Source organism: Paramormyrops kingsleyae, chromosome 16 (assembly GCF_048594095.1).
Source record: "Paramormyrops kingsleyae isolate MSU_618 chromosome 16, PKINGS_0.4, whole genome shotgun sequence".
In the NCBI taxonomy this organism is placed as follows: Eukaryota; Metazoa; Chordata; class Actinopteri; order Osteoglossiformes; family Mormyridae; genus Paramormyrops; species Paramormyrops kingsleyae.
The window spans coordinates 33,725,570-33,743,589 of record NC_132812.1 but is presented as its reverse complement, the minus strand read 5'-3'; positions in this window follow the sequence as shown (position 1 = coordinate 33,743,589).

Below are 18,020 nucleotides of genomic sequence, written 5' to 3'. Positions count from 1 at the left end.
CGGCCTGTGGGAGGCTGCTGACGCTGCGGGTGTTGTCTTCTGTTCGGCGTGGCGGTGTCGGCTCCGTAAGTGGCGACCACTTAACCCATGGGACCTTGCCGCCGAGAAGTAACGGCCTGTGGGAGGCTGCTGACGCTGCGGGTGTTGTCTTCTGTTCGGCGTGGCGGTGTCGGCTCCGTAAGTGGCGACCACTTAACCCATGGGACCTTGCCGCCGAGAAGTAACGGCCTGTGGGAGGCTGCTGACGCTGCGGGTGTTGTCTTCTGTTCGGCGTGGCGGTGTCGGCTCCGTAAGTGGCGACCACTTAACCCATGGGACCTTGCCGCCGAGAAGTAACGGCCTGTGGGAGGCTGCTGACGCTGCGGGTGTTGTCTTCTGTTCGGCGTGGCGGTGTCGGCTCCGTAAGTGGCGACCACTTAACCCATGGGACCTTGCCGCCGAGAAGTAACGGCCTGTGGGAGGCTGCTGACGCTGCGGGTGTTGTCTTCTGTTCGGCGTGGCGGTGTCGGCTCCGTAAGTGGCGACCACTTAACCCATGGGACCTTGCCGCCGAGAAGTAACGGCCTGTGGGAGGCTGCTGACGCTGCGGGTGTTGTCTTCTGTTCGGCGTGGCGGTGTCGGCTCCGTAAGTGGCGACCACTTAACCCATGGGACCTTGCCGCCGAGAAGTAACGGCCTGTGGGAGGCTGCTGACGCTGCGGGTGTTGTCTTCTGTTCGGCGTGGCGGTGTCGGCTCCGTAAGTGGCGACCACTTAACCCATGGGACCTTGCCGCCGAGAAGTAACGGCCTGTGGGAGGCTGCTGACGCTGCGGGTGTTTTCTCCTGTCGGCGCCTCGGTGTCGGCTCCGTAAGTGGCGACCACTTATACCGTGGGGCCTGCCCGCTGGGAGGTCGGCCTGTGAGTTACTGCTGATGCCGCGGGTGTATTCTCCTGTTGGTGCTGCAATGTCGGCTCTGTAAGTGGCCACCATTAATCCCATAAGGGCTTGCTCGCCGGGAGGTAAAGGCCTGTGAGCGGTTGTTGACGTCACAGGTGATTGCCAGCCTATAGTGGGCAGATAGCCAGATCTGGGAGAAGGCGGACCGGCGTAGGCTGAGGTTAAAGGCCCACCACGCTGTTGAACCACATTGGAATGCAGATCTGAGGGGGCAACATCCGATTTAGGCGAAACCCCATACACATTATGGACCCCGGGGTACTTTAGCTGCAGGGAAGGGCACAAACCTGTTGGCGTCACAATGTCGGCTCCGTAAGCGGCCACCGTCTCCCATAGAGAGCTACCGGGTGCCAGTGCTCTCCTGGACCTTCCACGACATCATCGCCACCGTCCCCTGAAGGAAATCAGGTAAGAAATGACAATCTTTACTATGGGGATAATTATGCATGTTCAAACCCTGTTTAAAGGGATGATGTGTTGGGGCGTAAGCGGGCTGATGCACCGATGAACCTGATTGATTGGCCAGTGCATTACTGTGTCCCTGGCATGCCAGGGTGCAGGCAGGGGTCTCGACCCCTATTCATAACCATAACCGTAACCATAACCGTAACCGTAACCGTAACCATAACCGTAACCCCTAACCATAACCGTAACCTCTAACCTTAACCTTAACCATAACCGCTAACCATAACCCTAACCATAACCATAACCGTAACCGCTAACCGTAACCTTAACCCCTAACCCCTAACCATAACCGTAACCTTAACCGTAACCCTCCGGCCCATAATTTACTTGTTCACTCGTAGTTACATTGCCTAAACCTAAAACTTTGAGGGTCAATGCCTAAACCCTAAATGCCGAGAGATTTTGCCTAACCCTAAACCATAACCTCGGCAGTAATGCCTAAACCTAAAAAACTGGGGACATTACCTAAACCTAAATTTAACACTGTAATTTGGCTCTTTTTAACCTGATCCTGATACCACACTCTAACCCTAACCACTTAGGAACCCACACTCTAACCATAACGCCCTAACCGTAACACCTTAGGAACCCACACTCTAACCTTAACCCCTTAGGCCATGGCCGAGACTCCGGTTGGTGACTCAATCTTTAATCAACCAACAATAGATCCTACTAGAACCGTAGTAGAACCTCTATTAATTTCACAAAAAGGGCCCCAGGAGGCCCCATGGGAGACGAGGTCTCACCGACGGATCCGAAAATCCATGACCCGGCCTTCGTCTCGGCCGCAACCCCATGAATTTCACGATCATCTTCACTCACGGTGTCGGTTTTGTTCTTTTCAACCATAATGCACTTCGGTTAATTATGCAAACTACTCCCACTTTCTGGTTTTGACCACGCCCATCCAGGATTTTACCCATAATGCACTTGGTCGATGGAAAATTTCTTTACACGCGAATATCTCGCCTTCCGTTAGTCCGATCGAGATAAAAAGCATATCACCGGACTCGTCTCGACCTCTTCTATCTTCTTACGGGGTAGGCTTCTTTCATTCTTTCATTATTCTTCCGACACCGTGAGCGGAAAGCCGTGTTCCCATTATGGGGTACCCGTTTGGCCCTGGGCTTTCTTGTACACACCCCATCGTCACGAGGTGTCTTCAAGACCTTCCAGACCTTCATCAGGACCTTGAGCATAATCTCCTTTACTACGGCCTTTTTGAAGGCTCTTGCTGTGGACCTTCCAGGGGACTCTCACCCTACTAGAACCATCGTTAGGTTTCTTCTTGGACTCTGCTAGTCTGCTTGTTTTTCTTCCTTTCTTGGGGACTTGACCAGACCTCTTCATAGGAGACACTTTCTCAACCTTGTCTGGGCAGATTGTGGTAACCTTACGGTGTCAACAAGCAATCTGTTAACCTGAACAAGGGGTAAGTATACGGCCCTCCCAGGTCCACTTGGACAGCACGTGGGATGTGGTGGTCTATGGCGTCAAAGACCTTAAACGTGGCCAAGTCTTCTATGGGGGTTAGCCCCACTCATACAACAGCACATTTTTGCACCACATACGTTTGATTCTGCCTTACATAATTTTAGCTTAACTTTAAATCGCTAAACACTTACCTTCGCAAACTTACCTTTAGATGTAACCATTTTAGCCAAAATACTTACCGTTCAATTACAAAACCAATAATTTTAAACAAAACTTAAAGCTTGGCACAGACCAAAATAAATTCTCTTAAAAGATCCAATTAACCACCTTTAGCTGTTAATGCCAAGCTTAGCCTAACCATAACCCTAAATTGGCTATGGGACACGCCCCGGGACTTGATCACCCCGGGGTCCTGCCTTCGAGTGAGGGTGTCTGGTGGTAAATGGTGAAACACCCGATGATCTCAAGGTACACCACTGATGAGGTGTCCCACAATTCTTGTAAAACCGTAAACCTTCTCAATCTAAACTTCAATCTAAACTACAATCTAAACTTCAATCTAAACTTCAATCTACTTACCCTTCTTATGACCTAAAACCTAACTTTTAATTAGCCTCAACCTTAGTCATTGTCTAACCTTAACCGCTCAAGGTTATTGCCTAAACCTAAAACTAAATTAATTCTTTTGACTGCCTAATATTACAGTTAACTAAATTAGCCTTAACCTTTGTCTCTTTCTAAACCTAACCAATCAGGATATATGCCTAAACTTAACCTTTAAAACAGGCCTAACACTTTCGGACCAAAACCTTTAACATTTGGTAAATCAGGTAAACCTATTTAACCGTAATGTATATTGGAACCAAAACAAACTTTAACCTAATACTCTAAAAAACTTTTACATCATTGAGACAACATGTCTCATGAAGTCCGCAATGAACGTGATCTCTGGACCCTGGGAACAGAGTGACAAGCGCTGGCCCGTGCATTGCCTTTGGCTCTCTATACCAAACTGCTCTAGTCGTCAGACAGAGTGGGGAGAGTCATCGAGATAGAACTACTCACACCTAACCGTAACCCTGACCCTGACCTTAACCTTAACCCTAACCCTAACCGCTAACCCTAACCCTAACCCTAACCAGCCCGTGCCATTCAGGTCCATTGTCTTCCGCCTTCCTCACGCCTCCATCGGTCCTACGCCTATTTAGGCCCTTAATTTTTTCGCCGGCTCCCTGATGACGGCATGGCAGCCAGAAACGCGTTGGAGCCTGATCTTTGAGCCCAACTTGGCCAGATCAGAGCCTATAAAATTTAGTTTAGTGTGGCCCAACTAGGCCCAATATTAATTAAATAGTTAAATGTGGCCCAACTAGGCCCAAACTCTACCCCATTCCTAACCGTAAGGTCAGTAGACCGGATCCCTAACCATAATTTCCCCTACCATACGGCCAGTAGGCCTGCCCCCAAACCCTTAGTCCCTGGACCATAAGGCTAGTGGCCGGGTCCCTAACCCTAAGTCCCTCTTCCCAAGGCTCTTTAGCCGGATTCCTGACCCCAATTTACCCTGACCATAAGGCTAGTAGCCGGGTCTCCCTTAAAATTATTTACTTTGGCCCCTCCCCCTCCATATATATAAGAATCCCCCACTGTGTTCCCTCATTTCCATCTGAATTCCGTGGAGGAAGGATGCGGGACACAGTGGTGGTGATATTTTCTTTATTCATTTATTATTCGGCCAGGATGGACATGGATTGACCTTGTGGGGGTCTGGGACACTGGGGGTGCCTCCGGGGGACACCGGAGTGGCGCCGGCGCCGAACACAGGGGGGCGCTTTACCTGCAATGGGAAGAAACCTTAGTGAGGATACGAAACCACAGTGTGGATTTAATAGGATACTTACCTCCTGAGCCGGCGTGGGCCTGGTCAGCCACGTCCGAGCTAGAATATAGGAGAAGAACATATAATATTTAGATTGAAGTGCGGTGCCCAAAGCCCCAGTGGGGGACTCAAAGCCCTAGTAGGGACATGCCCCATTGCAGTGTAACCGTTGTACTCACCTGTCTGCGTCGATGCTCCTCCATATTCCTCCGGGCCATTTACCTGTCTTGGACTCCTGGATTGTCGTCTGTGCCATCATCCCTGCAAAAGAAAACAGAATTAGTCACCATGATTTAATATTTAAGCCCCAGTGGGGAAACGGACATGGTGCGTGTAGGGGGGTGGATATATGGGTGGACCTGGATTGGCCAGTGCATTACTGTGGCCCTGGGACGCTGGGGTCACAGGCCTAGGGGTTCCTAACCCCGTCTCATAACCCTGTCTCATAACCCTAACCGTAACCATAACCCTAACCATAACCGTAACCGTAATACTACATATCCTGTCCCCCATTATCTAACCATACCACAATTCCCAAATCCTTACCACAATCCTCAGCCCTAACCCTAAAATAACCCCATGTCTGGCCTTTATCTTTTTCCCCTAACCATAACCCTAAAAGCCGAGAGATTTTGCCTAACCCTAAACCATAACCTCGGCAGTAATGCCTAAACCTAAAAAACTGGGGACATTACCTAAACCTAAATTTAACACTGTAATTTGGCTCTTTTTAACCGACACTCTAACCTTAACGCCCTAACCGTAACACCTTAGGAACCAACACTCTAACCCTAACGCCGTAACACCTTAGGAACCAACACTCTAACCCTAACGCCCTAACCCCTTAGGAACCCACACTCTAACCCTAACCCCTTAGGCCATGGCCGAGACTCCGGTTGGTGACTTAATCTTGAATCAACCAACAATAGATCCTACTAGAACCTTAGTAGAACCTCTATTAATTTCACAAAAAGGGCCCCAGGAGGCCCCATGGGAGATGAGGTCTCACCGACGGATCCGAAAATCCATGACCCGGCCTTCGTCTCGGCCGCAACCCCATGAATTTCACGATCATCTTCACTCACGGTGTCGGTTTTGTTCTTTTCACCCATAATGCACTTCGGTTAATTATGCAAACTCCTCCCACTTTCTGGTTTTGACCACGCCCATCCAAGTTTTTTTCCCATAATGCACTTCGGTTAATTATGCAAACTGCTCCCACGTTCTGGTTTTAACCACGTCCATCCAGGATTTTACCCATAATGCACTTGGTCGATGGAAAATTTCTTTACACGCGAATATCTCGCCTTCCGTTGGTCCGATCGAGATAAAAAGCATATCACCGGACTCGTCTCGACCTCTTCTATCTTCTTACGGGGTAAGCTTCTTTCATTCTTTCATTATTATTCCGACACCGTGAGCGGAAAGCCGTGCTCCCATTATGGGGTACCCGTTTGGCCCTGGGCTTTCTTGTACACACCCCATCGTCACGAGGTGTCTTCAAGACCTTCCAGACCTTCATCAGGACCTTGAGCATAATCTCCTTTACTAAGGCCTTTTTGAAGGCTCTTGCTGTGGACCTTCCAGGGGACTCTCACCCTACTAGAACCATCGTTAGGTTTCTTCTTGGACTCTGCTAGTCTGCTTGTTCTTCTTCCTTCCTTGGGGACTTGACCAGACCTCTTCATAGGAGACACTTTCTCAACCTTGTCTGGGCAGATTGTGGTAACCTTACGGTGTCAACAAGCAATCTGTTAACCTGAACAAGGGGTAAGTATACGGCCCTCCCAGGTCCACTTGGACAGCACGTGGGATGTGGTGGTCTATGGCGTCAAAGACCTTAAACGTGGCCAAGTCTTCTATGGGGGTTAGCCCCACTCATACAACAGCACATTTTTGCACCACATACGTTTGATTCTGCCTTACATAATTTTAGCTTGACTTTAAATCGCTAAACACTTACCTTCGCAAACTTACCTTTAGATGTAACCATTTTAGCCAAAATACTTACCGTTCAATTACAAAACCAATAATTTTAAACAAAACTTAAAGCTTGGCACAGACCAAAATAAATTCTCTTAAAAGATCCAATTAACCACCTTTAGCTGTTAATGCCAAGCTTAGCCTAACCATAACCCTAAATTGGCTATGGGACACGCCCCGGGACTTGATCACCCCGGGGTCCTGCCTTCGAGTGAGGGTGTCTGGTGGTAAATGGTGAAACACCCGATGATCTCAAGGTACACCACTGATGAGGTGTCCCACAATTCTTGTAAAACCGTAAACCTTCTCAATCTAAACTTCAATCTAAACTACAATCTAAACTTCAATCTAAACTTCAATCTACTTACCCTTCTTATGACCTAAAACCTAACTTTTAATTAGCCTCAACCTTAGTCATTGTCTAACCTTAACCGCTCAAGGTTATTGCCTAAACCTAAAACTAAATTAATTCTTTTGACTGCCTAATATTACAGTTAACTAAATTAGCCTTAACCTTTGTCTCTTTCTAAACCTAACCAATCAGGATATATGCCTAAACTTAACCTTTAAAACAGGCCTAACACTTTCGGACCAAAACCTTTAACATTTGGTAAATCAGGTAAACCTATTTAACCGTAATGTATATTGGAACCAAAACAAACTTTAACCTAATACTCTAAAAAACTTTTACATCATTGAGACAACATGTCTCATGAAGTCCGCAATGAACGTGATCTCTGGACCCTGGGAACAGAGTGACAAGCGCTGGCCCGTGCATTGCCTTTGGCTCTCTATACCAAACTGCTCTAGTCGTCAGACAGAGTGGGGAGAGTCATCGAGATAGAACTACTCACACCTAACCGTAACCCTGACCCTGACCTTAACCTTAACCCTAACCCTAACCGCTAACCCTAACCCTAACCCTAACCAGCCCGTGCCATTCAGGTCCATTGTCTTCCGCCTTCCTCACGCCTCCATCGGTCCTACGCCTATTTAGGCCCTTAATTTTTTCGCCGGCTCCCTGATGACGGCATGGCAGCCAGAAACGCGTTGGAGCCTGATCTTTGAGCCCAACTTGGCCAGATCAGAGCCTATAAAATTTAGTTTAGTGTGGCCCAACTAGGCCCAATATTAATTAAATAGTTAAATGTGGCCCAACTAGGCCCAAACTCTACCCCATTCCTAACCGTAAGGTCAGTAGACCGGATCCCTAACCATAATTTCCCCTACCATACGGCCAGTAGGCCTGCCCCCAAACCCTTAGTCCCTGGACCATAAGGCTAGTGGCCGGGTCCCTAACCCTAAGTCCCTCTTCCCAAGGCTCTTTAGCCGGATTCCTGACCCCAATTTACCCTGACCATAAGGCTAGTAGCCGGGTCTCCCTTAAAATTATTTACTTTGGCCCCTCCCCCTCCATATATATAAGAATCCCCCACTGTGTTCCCTCATTTCCATCTGAATTCCGTGGAGGAAGGATGCGGGACACAGTGGTGGTGATATTTTCTTTATTCATTTATTATTCGGCCAGGATGGACATGGATTGACCTTGTGGGGGTCTGGGACACTGGGGGTGCCTCCGGGGGACACCGGAGTGGCGCCGGCGCCGAACACAGGGGGGCGCTTTACCTGCAATGGGAAGAAACCTTAGTGAGGATACGAAACCACAGTGTGGATTTAATAGGATACTTACCTCCTGAGCCGGCGTGGGCCTGGTCAGCCACGTCCGAGCTAGAATATAGGAGAAGAACATATAATATTTAGATTGAAGTGCGGTGCCCAAAGCCCCAGTGGGGGACTCAAAGCCCTAGTAGGGACATGCCCCATTGCAGTGTAACCGTTGTACTCACCTGTCTGCGTCGATGCTCCTCCATATTCCTCCGGGCCATTTACCTGTCTTGGACTCCTGGATTGTCGTCTGTGCCATCATCCCTGCAAAAGAAAACAGAATTAGTCACCATGATTTAATATTTAAGCCCCAGTGGGGAAACGGACATGGTGCGTGTAGGGGGGTGGATATATGGGTGGACCTGGATTGGCCAGTGCATTACTGTGGCCCTGGGACGCTGGGGTCACAGGCCTAGGGGTTCCTAACCCCGTCTCATAACCCTGTCTCATAACCCTAACCGTAACCATAACCCTAACCATAACCGTAACCGTAATACTACATATCCTGTCCCCCATTATCTAACCATACCACAATTCCCAAATCCTTACCACAATCCTCAGCCCTAACCCTAAAATAACCCCATGTCTGGCCTTTATCTTTTTCCCCTAACCATAACCCTAAAAGCCGAGAGATTTTGCCTAACCCTAAACCATAACCTCGGCAGTAATGCCTAAACCTAAAAAACTGGGGACATTACCTAAACCTAAATTTAACACTGTAATTTGGCTCTTTTTAACCGACACTCTAACCTTAACGCCCTAACCGTAACACCTTAGGAACCAACACTCTAACCCTAACGCCGTAACACCTTAGGAACCAACACTCTAACCCTAACGCCCTAACCCCTTAGGAACCCACACTCTAACCCTAACCCCTTAGGCCATGGCCGAGACTCCGGTTGGTGACTTAATCTTGAATCAACCAACAATAGATCCTACTAGAACCTTAGTAGAACCTCTATTAATTTCACAAAAAGGGCCCCAGGAGGCCCCATGGGAGATGAGGTCTCACCGACGGATCCGAAAATCCATGACCCGGCCTTCGTCTCGGCCGCAACCCCATGAATTTCACGATCATCTTCACTCACGGTGTCGGTTTTGTTCTTTTCACCCATAATGCACTTCGGTTAATTATGCAAACTCCTCCCACTTTCTGGTTTTGACCACGCCCATCCAAGTTTTTTTCCCATAATGCACTTCGGTTAATTATGCAAACTGCTCCCACGTTCTGGTTTTAACCACGTCCATCCAGGATTTTACCCATAATGCACTTGGTCGATGGAAAATTTCTTTACACGCGAATATCTCGCCTTCCGTTGGTCCGATCGAGATAAAAAGCATATCACCGGACTCGTCTCGACCTCTTCTATCTTCTTACGGGGTAAGCTTCTTTCATTCTTTCATTATTATTCCGACACCGTGAGCGGAAAGCCGTGCTCCCATTATGGGGTACCCGTTTGGCCCTGGGCTTTCTTGTACACACCCCATCGTCACGAGGTGTCTTCAAGACCTTCCAGACCTTCATCAGGACCTTGAGCATAATCTCCTTTACTAAGGCCTTTTTGAAGGCTCTTGCTGTGGACCTTCCAGGGGACTCTCACCCTACTAGAACCATCGTTAGGTTTCTTCTTGGACTCTGCTAGTCTGCTTGTTCTTCTTCCTTCCTTGGGGACTTGACCAGACCTCTTCATAGGAGACACTTTCTCAACCTTGTCTGGGCAGATTGTGGTAACCTTACGGTGTCAACAAGCAATCTGTTAACCTGAACAAGGGGTAAGTATACGGCCCTCCCAGGTCCACTTGGACAGCACGTGGGATGTGGTGGTCTATGGCGTCAAAGACCTTAAACGTGGCCAAGTCTTCTATGGGGGTTAGCCCCACTCATACAACAGCACATTTTTGCACCACATACGTTTGATTCTGCCTTACATAATTTTAGCTTGACTTTAAATCGCTAAACACTTACCTTCGCAAACTTACCTTTAGATGTAACCATTTTAGCCAAAATACTTACCGTTCAATTACAAAACCAATAATTTTAAACAAAACTTAAAGCTTGGCACAGACCAAAATAAATTCTCTTAAAAGATCCAATTAACCACCTTTAGCTGTTAATGCCAAGCTTAGCCTAACCATAACCGTAAATTGGCTATGGGACACGCCCCGGGACTTGATCACCCCGGGGTCCTGCCTTCGAGTGAGGGTGTCTGGTGGTAAATGGTGAAACACCCGATGATCTCAAGGTACACCACTGATGAGGTGTCCCACAATTCTTGTAAAACCGTAAACCTTCTCAATCTAAACTTCAATCTAAACTACAATCTAAACTTCAATCTAAACTTCAATCTACTTACCCTTCTTATGACCTAAAACCTAACTTTTAATTAGCCCCAACCTCAGTCATTGTCTAACCTTAACCGCTCAAGGTTATTGCCTAAACCTAAAACTAAATTAATTCTTTTGACTGCCTAATATTCCAGTTAACTAAATTAGCCTTAACCTTTGTCTCTTTCTAAACCTAACCAATCAGGATATATGCCTAAACTTAACCTTTAAAACAGGCCTAACACTTTCGGACCAAAACCTTTAACATTTGGTAAATCAGGTAAACCTATTTAACCGTAATGTATATTGGAACCAAAACAAACTTTAACCTAATACTCTAAAAAACTTTTACATCATTGAGACAACATGTCTCATGAAGTCCGCAATGAACGTGATCTCTGGACCCTGGGAACAGAGTGACAAGCGCCGGCCCGTGCATTGCCTTTGGCTCTCTATACCAAACTGCTCTAGTCGTCAGACAGAGTGGGGAGAGTCATCGAGATAGAACTACTTACACCTAACCCTAACCATAACCCTAACCCTAACCCCTAACCCTAACCCTAACCCTAATTAGCCCCCAAGAATTAACAATTCCAGAACTTTTCAGGAAAATTTGAAGTTTTTCCAACTTTACATATATTTATTCCGGAATTGCTAAGTGGCTTAGGTTAGCACCCGAGATACCGTTGTCCCCCCACCTGGGGGCGCTGTAGGACCGACAGCAGAATTGCTAGGCTTCGTTCCGGAATCGCCTCATTGATATTCTTACATTCTTAACATTTACGTCATTAGCACTTCCACAATTACACTTAGCATTTCTGGGTAGGGTTAGCCTAATGAACAGTTCTGGAAAGAGACTTAGCAAATCTGCAAATAACCAATCCTGAAATACACTTAGCATTTCTGGGTAGGGTTAGACTAATGACCAGTTCTGCAATTACACTTAGCATTTCTGGGTAGGGTTAGACTAATGAACAGTTCTGGAAGTATAATTAGCAAATCTGGAAGAACAATTACGGAATTACACTTAGCATGTCTGGTATTACCACTTCCATAATTACACTTAGCAATTATGGGTAGGGTTAGCCTAATGAACAATTCCGAAACTTGTACTTAGCATTTCTGGGTAGGGTTAGACTAATGAACAGCTCTGTAATTACAGTTAGCATTTCTGGGTAGGGTTAGACTAATGAACAATACCGGACATAAACTTAGCATTTCTGGGTAGGGTTAGACTAATGAACAGTTCTGGAATTACACTTAGCATTTCTGGGTAAGGTTAGCCTAATGAACAATAACGGACGTACACTTAGCATTTCTGGGTAGGGTTAGACTAATGAACAGTTCTGGAAATATACTTAGCGAATCTGGATGAACATTTCTGGAATTACACCTAGCATTTCTGGGTAGGGTTAGACTAATGAACAGTTCTGGAAAGATACTTAGCAAATCTGGAAGACCAATTTCTGAATTGAATTAGCATTTTTTGGTAAGGTTAGCTTAATAAATCTGAAAGCACAATTGCAAAATTTCACATAGGAAATCTGTGTAGGGCTAGCCTAATGAGCAAATCTGAAACTTATGCTAAGCAAATCAGAGATCTTTGTGATCAACTGCCTCTTTATTCATTACTACCGAAGTATTGACCTTGCATAAAGTTTCTAAGACCAGAAAAGACACATCGCAATGCCAAAATTGCTGTTAGTAAGATATCAGAAAACACATGTTACAATTACAGAATTACTAAGATGATACCAGATAATAGATATTGCAATTGCTACATTGCTACGTTAGCAATCTAGCAATTGTGACTTGACTTTTATAGTACCATTTTACTATGTTAGTAGGGTGATACCAGAAAGCACACGTCACATTTCCGGCATTGCTTCTTAACATTCCTGGTCTTAGCACTTCCATACATACAAGTAGCAATTCTGGGTAGGGTTAGCCTAATGAACGATTACAGAATGTCACTTAGCATTTCTGGGTAGGGTTAAGTAACAATCCTGGAATTACACTTAGCATTTCTGGGTAAGGTTAAACTAATAAGAGTTCTGGAAATATACTTAGCAGATCTGGACGTAACAATCCTGGAATTACACTTAGCATTTCTGGGTAGGGTTAGACTAATGAACAGTTCTGGAAATACACTTAGCAGATCTGGAAGTAACAATTCCAGAATCACACCTAGCATTCCTGGGTAGGGTTAGACAAATGAACAGTTCTGGAAATACATTTAGCAAATCCGGAAGTAACAATCCCGGAATCACACCTAGCATTTCTGGGTAGGGTTAGACTAATGAACAGTTCTGGTAATACATTTAGCAAATCTGGAAGTAGCAATCCCGGAATTACACTTAGCATTGCTGGGTAGGGTTAGCTTAATGAGCAAATCTGAAACTTATACTTAGCAAATCAGAGATCTTTGTGATCAACTGCATCTTTATTGATTACTACCGAAGTATTGACCATGCATAAAGTTTCTAAGACCAGAAAAGACACATCGCAATGCCAAAATTGCTATGTTAGTAAGATATCAGAAAACACATGTTACAATTACAGAATTACTAAGTTAGGCAAAATTTTTGGATAAACATCTATTGGGAGGATTGAACAGTATGCTGTCCAGTTTCAGAAAACATTGTTAGTTTGAGGCCTTAAGATGATATCAGAAACCACACATCGCAATTCCGGAATTGCTACGTTCATAGCAATACCTGAAAGACACATAGCAATACCGTCATTGCTAGGTTAGTAAGATGACACCAGAAAAGTCACATAGCAATACCGGAAAGACACATAGCAATACCTGAAGTGCTAGGTTAGTAAGATAGTACCATCGCATTTCCTGAAGTGCTAAGTTAGTAAGATGATACCAGAAAAGTCACATAGCAATACCTGACCTGCTAAGTTAGTAAGATGATACCAGAAAAGCCACATAACAATTCCTTATCTGCTAAGTTAGTAAGATGGTACCATCGCAATACCTGAATTGCTAAGTTAGTAAGATGATACCAGAAAAGTCACATCGCAGTACCAGAATTGCTAGGTTAGTAAGATGATGCCAGGAAAGTCACATAACAATACCTGAATTGCTAAGGTAGTAAGATGATACCTTTTCTAGTACCATTTTACTAAGTAGGATGATACCAGAAAACACACGTCACAATTCCGAAGTTGCTAAGTTAGTCAAACCGGAAAACGCGCGTTTCCGGAAATTTCACTAACAAAGTTGGTTTTGTAATATTAAAAGCATTGTAGAAATTTTTTGGTCAGGTCTGCACTGATGATGCTGCGCGTGCTTCATCAGGCATCTGTCTAGTATGTCTCCACCGTGTTTCAGACCTGCAGCTCGTACGGCTGGGCCGTTACGGCCCCTCATGTTCGTTTGCGGCCTACTCTCTCATATGTCCCCATTGACTTGCATTGCCCAACTTAGCAAATTCTACAGCCCACTATAGCTCTTTGGTAAGTGCTGCGTTCATGAGGCTTGGCACACTTATTCATACGTATAACTAGTTTGTGCAGGCCGAATTTCAGACCTCTAGCTCGTACGGCTCAGCCGTGACGCCCCCACATGTTAGTTTGAGGCCTAGTCAAAAAAGTGCAGCCACTAATGATAAAATATGCCTTGGTTTCAAATTAAGGAGGCATAATTTTAATGGACATGTATAGATTACATTTAGGAGCAGACTATCTAGTATCAGGAACACTTTTAAGCATTTTCCTAGGTCACTGCTACCTAAAGTTATGGCCTGTCTAATGAGAGGTGTGGTGTCTCCATTCACTTAACATTGCTGACAATAGCAAATTCAAGAGGTCACTGTAGGCCTTTGGTAAGGGTCACATTCATAAAACTGGGCAGACTTGATCCAGAGCTGATCTACTTTATGCATGCCAAAGGTCAGATGTGTAGGTCATACGGTTCGGCTGTGACGCCCCCTAATGTTAGTTTGAGGCCTTACGTTAGTAAGGTGATACCAGAAACCACACATCACAATTACAGAATTGCTAAGTTAGGCATGATTTTGATGGACATCTATTTTGGAGGATTGTACAGTATGCTGTCCAGTTTCAGAAACATTGTTAGTTTGAGGCCTTAAGATGATATCAGAAACCACACATCGCAATTCCGGAATTGCTACGTTCATAGCAATACCTGAAAGACACATAGCAATACCGTCATTGCTAGGTTAGTAAGATGACACCAGAAAAGTCACATAGCAATACCGGAAAGACACATAGCAATACCTGAAGTGCTAGGTTAGTAAGATAGTACCATCGCATTTCCTGAAGTGCTAAGTTAGTAAGATGATACCAGAAAAGTCACATAGCAATACCTGAATCGCTAAGTTAGTAAGATGATACCAGAAAAGTCACATAACAATTCCTAATCTGCTAGGTTAGTAAGATGGTACCATCGCAATTCCGAAAGTGCTAAGTTAGTAAGATGATACCAGAAAAGTCACATAGCAATACCTGACCTGCTACGTTAGTAAGATGATACCAGAAAAGTCACATAACAATTCCAAATCTGCTAGGTTTGTAAGATGGTACCATCGCAATTCCGAAAGTGCTAAGTTAGTAAGATGGTACCAGAAAAGTCACATAGCAACACCTGAATCGCTACATTAGTAAGATGGTACCATCACAATTCCTGAAATGCTAAGTTAGTAACATGATACCAGAAAAGTCACATAGCAATACCTTAATCGCTAAGTTAGTAAGATGATACCAGAAAAGTCACATAACAATTCCTAATCTGCTAGGTTAGTAAGATGGTACCATCGCAATTCCGAAAGTGCTAAGTTAGTAAGATGATACCAGAAAAGTCACATAGCAATACCTGACCTGCTAAGTTAGTAAGATGATACCAGAAAAGTCACATAACAATTCCAAATCTGCTAGGTTTGTAAGATGGTACCATCGCAATTCCGAAAGTGCTAAGTTAGTGAGATGATACCAGAAAAGTCACATAGCAATCCCTGACTTGCTAAGTTAGTAAGATGATACCAGAAAAGTCACATAACAATTCCAAATCTGCTAGGTTTGTAAGATGGTACCATCGCAATTCCGAAAGTGCTACGTTAGTAAGATGATACCAGAAAAGTCACATAACAATTCCTAATCTGCTAGGTTAGTAAGATGGTACCATCGCAATTCCGAAAGTGCTAAGTTAGTAAGATGGTACCAGAAAAGTCACATAGCAATACCTGACCTGCTAAGTTAGTAAGATGATACCAGAAAAGTCACATAACAATTCCAAATCTGCTAGGTTTGTAAGATGGTACCATCGCAATTCCGAAAGTGCTAAGTTAGTGAGATGATACCAGAAAAGTCACATAGCAATACCTGAATCGCTAAGTTAGTAAGATGATACCAGAAAAGTCACATAACAATTCCTAATCTGCTAGGTTAGTAAGATGGTACCATCGCAATTCCGAAAGTGCTAAGTTAGTAAGATGGTACCAGAAAAGTCACATAGCAATACCTGACCTGCTAAGTTAGTAAGATGATACCAGAAAAGTCACATAACAATTCCAAATCTGCTAGGTTTGTAAGATGGTACCATCGCAATTCCGAAAGTGCTAAGTTAGTAAGATGATACCAGAAAAGTCACATAGCAATACCTGACCTGCTAAGTTAGTAAGATGATACCAGAAAAGTCACATAACAATTCCAAATCTGCTAGGTTTGTAAGATGGTACCATCGCAATTCCGAAAGTGCTAAGTTAGTGAGATGATACCAGAAAAGTCACATAGCAATCCCTGACTTGCTAAGTTAGTAAGATGATACCAGAAAAGTCACATAACAATTCCAAATCTGCTAGGTTTGTAAGATGGTACCATCGCAATTCCGAAAGTGCTACGTTAGTAAGATGATACCAGAAAAGTCACATAACAATTCCTAATCTGCTAGGTTAGTAAGATGGTACCATCGCAATTCCGAAAGTGCTAAGTTAGTAAGATGGTACCAGAAAAGTCACATAGCAATACCTGACCTGCTAAGTTAGTAAGATGATACCAGAAAAGTCACATAACAATTCCAAATCTGCTAGGTTTGTAAGATGGTACCATCGCAATTCCGAAAGTGCTAAGTTAGTGAGATGATACCAGAAAAGTCACATAGCAATCCCTGACCTGCTAAGTTAGTAAGATGATACCAGAAAAGTCACATAACAATTCCAAATCTGCTAGGTTTGTAAGATGGTACCATCGCAATTCCGAAAGTGCTAAGTTAGTGAGATGATACCAGAAAAGTCACATAGCAATCCCTGACCTGCTAAGTTAGTAAGATGATACCAGAAAAGTCACATAACAATTCCAAATCTGCTAGGTTTGTAAGATGGTACCATCGCAATTCCGAAAGTGCTAAGTTAGTGAGATGATACCAGAAAAGTCACATAGCAATCCCTGACCTGCTAAGTTAGTAAGATGATACCAGAAAAGTCACATAACAATTCCAAATCTGCTAGGTTTGTAAGATGGTACCATCGCAATTCCGAAAGTGCTAAGTTAGTAAGATGATACCAGAAAAGTCACATAACAATTCCTAATCTGCTAGGTTAGTAAGATGGTACCATCGCAATTCCGAAAGTGCTAAGTTAGTAAGATGGTACCAGAAAAGTCACATAGCAATACCTGACCTGCTAAGTTAGTAAGATGATACCAGAAAAGTCACATAACAATTCCAAATCTGCTAAGTTAGTAAGATGGTACCATCGCAATCCCGGAAGTGCTAAGTTAGTAAGATGATACCAGAAAAGTCACATAGCAATCCCCGACCTGCTAAGTTAGTAAGATGATACCAGAAAAGTCACATAACAATTCCTTATCTGCTAAGTTAGTAAGATGGTACCATCGCAATCCCGGAAGTGCTAAGTTAGTAAGATGATACCAGAAAAGTCACATAGCAATCCCCGACCTGCTAAGTTAGTAAGATGATACCAGAAAAGTCACATAACAATTCCTTATCTGCTAAGTTAGTAAGATGGTACCATCGCACTCCCGGAAGTGCTAAGTTAGTAAGATGATACCAGAAAACACATGTACCAATTCCGGTATCGCTAAGTTAGTAAGATGATACCAGAAAAGTCACATAGCAATACCTGACCTGCTAAGTTAGTAAGATGATACCAGAAAAGTCACATAACAATACCTGAATTGCTAAGGTAGTAAGATGATACCTTTTCTAGTACCATTTTACTAAGTAGGATGATACCAGAAAACACACATCACAATTCCGAAGTTGCTAAGTTAGTCAAACCGGAGAACGCGCGTTTCCGGAAATTTCACTAACAAAGTTGGTTTTGTAATATTAAAAACATTG